Genomic DNA, 3,771 nt, shown 5'->3' on the forward strand with positions numbered 1-3,771 from the left:
ATTTGTTTGGGGTAGAAGACATACACCGAGTGTGTTTTAGTGTGTGGGAGAGTATTTTATATTTTACTTAAAATTAGTGTGTGAGAGTACATTAATTTTATATTAAGTATATTTGTGGTGTAAACAAATTTAAAAAATACCCCCTCTACATCATAATAAACATGATATAACGATGGAAGCAGAACAACATATTGTTGAACGAGTGCATGATAAGATCACAGAAAAGCGTTCATACAAAATATATATATATATATATATATATACAACTGACAACTTTCCAGATACCTGGTTCATGTAGAAAACCCCTAAGCTGGTACCGGGCTAAAAAAAAAAATATCAGGTCCTATCCCTAAAAAATGCTATAGAAGAGAGGGAAAGCAAAATCTAAGAAATGAATACCATCTATCGTACATTCTTTCTACCGTCGAGGCACAACTTTGCAACCATCAACTCAAGACTAGTTTCGAGCATCTCCTGTAGGGTCCGACGACACGTGTTCCTCTGGTACCTCTCTGAATATAACTCCTGTGGTGGCGATCAAGTCTGGATCTTCCATCTGTGGGGAAAGGAAAAGGAAGGGGTGAGAACCTATATGGCTCCCAGTAAGGTGACATCGTGAAAGCGCATCTCTCTCGTGAAACCTAGAGTTTTGGCTCTATCGTAACAACTCACTTACTAAATCTCTCGGCTACTTCCGTATCGTGGGTTCTGACATAACTGTTTCTTGGCATCTTTCTTTGGGATGAATGCCGTTCTCACGCTATTCTCTATGATTATTATTCCTAACTCTATTACCTTATTCTAAGCTTTGAGAAAGTTACGTCATAATCTTAAAATACAGACAAGAATCAGAAAATAGAGAATTAACAAGAAGCAAATGGCACATCGCAGAAAGAATGAACAGTAAACAATCACAATCAAATGTGCAAACAATTTATGATGCATGCCTGTTCCTAGTGCAGGTCATGAGCTCATGCGTCGGTTGTCTACCCGCAATCTAACGTTACTCGGGATGAACCCCGAATATGATTCCTTTACTGTGTCAATTAGACACCTTGGCATCACGGTTATCCGTGTCAGTTAGGCCTCATCATAATAACATTTTAATGTGCATCACAGTAAGGAACAGTGCTATCAATTAGGCGAACATTTTCGCATTAGCAATCTCAGGCTATCAGTTAGGCGGACACTTTCGCATTAGCAATTTGGCACAAAGTCCCATTCAACATACAATATGCTATCAGTTAGGCAGACATTCCCGCATTAGCAATCTTAAGCTATCAGTCAGGCGGGCACTTCTGCATTAGCAATTTGGCACAAAGGCCTAGTCAAACAAATAACATTCAACTGTCCTTTTCATTCATTGTTTCTTATTTCTTGTCTTTTCATCATGCCTCCGCATCACCTTATAAATATACATACCTCCGCATCACCACATAACTAAGCATACCTCCACATCACCATATTACTAAGCATACCTCCGCATCACCCTTTTAACTTTAACCTTCCTAGGGGTAACTTGCATTCTTATTCACTTCTTAGCTTGTTTAGCCTAATACCTTTTTGGCGACCGGTTTTCTATCTAACGATTAATATCACAAACGGACTCGGACTCGCACAAATTTTATGTCCACATGTTCGTATTGAACTCAAGTTTCTAAAGGTCTAGAAATTATATTTTTCTTGGCAGTCTACCTCCAGCTATTGAGGAAAAACCGAGACTGTTATTCTAGGTTTGTAGGAACAGCACCTTGCTGTCTTGTTATGTGGTTTTTATGTTGTGAAAGCCTACGCACGGACTATCTCTCTTATCAAAGTAACTCTAGAGATCCTAACCTTTACTTTGAATTATATTTTACTATATTTGGATTAGAATTGAATTTTATACAAGATTTTAAAATTCTGCTACTGCACTTGTAAAGATTCAGAAAAACAGCAGGCAACAGTGTTTTTATAAAATTCATAATAATTTCAATTCTAATCCGTTGCTCCTAAATTTTTGTAAGATTATACTCAACACCCCTAAGTTTTATAATCAACAAGTTTCAGGTTCATATCACCTTGTTTGGTTAATTAAATGTCAATTGGAAAGGCTGCCCTGTTTCTTTAAACTAGTTCTGAAGTTCTTGCGAACAGCCCAGCTTCCAAGAGGCATAACTAACTCTACAAAATAGCTATGGACCTGAAATTTGTACTCATTTAAAATAGACTTACAAACCTCTAAAATCCCTTTGGAATCAACTCAAAATGTTAAGTAAAACAAAAGTTCCAGTAGTTTGAAATTGACACTGCAGAACTAGAAAAACCAGAAAAATTCTGCAGCAGCTACTGTTTTCAAAAATTCATATCTTGTAAACCACTTGGCCAAATTCTTTGAAATTTGTATGGAACATTCAAGACACACTGAAGTTTTACAGAAAAATAATTTCATCCAAAATTTTGGTCTGGATTGCTCCCAGAAATTCGTTCATTCTGCTGCCAATTATGCAGAAATTGCAGAAATTTTGTACAATGTAATTCCAACAACCTCACATACCAAATCTTATATTTAAGTCTAAAATTCCTCTAAAACCATAATTCTATACTTCTTTTAACTAATCAAAGTTGCTAGAGTGGTTTTCCTATCTGCTAGACCTCAGAATCATCAATTCACATTTTCTACAAGTGCGCATACTCACACAAGTACATATATGTTCATCAAATTCTGCATAGTAGTTCTACCATTATCATCACCATTAGGATGCTTAATTCAGCAACATAATCATCAGGCAAATCACACATTTCATTATCACACTTCATCATTCACACAAACACAAATATACGATTAAACTAGCCTAACCCCTACCTCAATGGAGTTCACCCTTTCTCATGAAATCAGTCCTAACTTTCTCTTCCTCCCTTGGTCAGCTTTACTTCAAACTTTGGCCAGCCCCTTCAGCTTCGGTCAGCCCCATCTCACGCCATCACTCTGCTCCTCTTGCTGCTCTGATTGATGGAGAACAAGAAGAATTGGAAAGACTCCTCCTTAACCTTCTTTTGGTGTCACTCCTACTCCCTCTGTCGTTCTCCTGCTCTCTCGTTCCCAATTCCATTTTTTGCACAGAAAAAGAAGACCCAGAAGAAGTAATGGACATATAAATAGGAGAGGAAGAAATGGGATGAGGTGGTGAAGAGAGTGGCGTGGTTTCTTCCTCAGAGGACACCTAATAAGAAGCCAATCATTCCAAGCGGTGACCAAGAGGTGTGACCTTGGTTAGGAATTTTTCTCTGGTTGGTTTATCAGAGGAAGAAGAAAAAGAATTAGGGCTTTAATCATGGTTACAAAGATTTCTAATGATGTGAATGGTTTTTGATTCTGGTTCGGTTGAACCGAAGAAAAAAAGTGGTTTAATATATATTGGTTCACAGTTAACTAAACCTAATGATATATCTATATTTTTCACTTATCAAGTCTAAGTCCACCCTATTATTTTATGGTGAAGTGATTCTCGAATATTTATCGAATTTCTCATCACATGATTTCTGAGATTAACTCTGTGGATAATCGGGGTGTTATAGAAATGACATGAAAAATTTAAATTATCAAAATCTATTTTATTCTAATTCAATCATGATAGTTTAAGAACGAAATTGATAACATTTATATCATATCTGATTTTATATCGGTCAAATAATGCTCCACATTCCTACCAATTTTTTTAACAATAAAAATAAAAAATATTACATATAAATAGAAAATGTTAATGTTTACAATTTTATTGGTGGCCTAAT

General features: G+C 36.2%; 1 long non-coding RNA gene across 1 annotated transcript; it reads right to left on the bottom strand.

Annotated features, from left to right (window-relative positions):
• On the bottom strand, positions 345-3,304 carry LOC110270113. Its single transcript, XR_002359235.1, has 2 exons — positions 2,846-3,304; positions 345-556 (listed from the first exon to the last, which is right to left on the bottom strand). It is a non-coding gene; the product is annotated as an uncharacterized LOC110270113 (long non-coding RNA).

Source organism: Arachis ipaensis, chromosome B01 (genome assembly GCF_000816755.2).
Source record: "Arachis ipaensis cultivar K30076 chromosome B01, Araip1.1, whole genome shotgun sequence".
NCBI classification, from domain to species: Eukaryota; Viridiplantae; Streptophyta; class Magnoliopsida; order Fabales; family Fabaceae; genus Arachis; species Arachis ipaensis.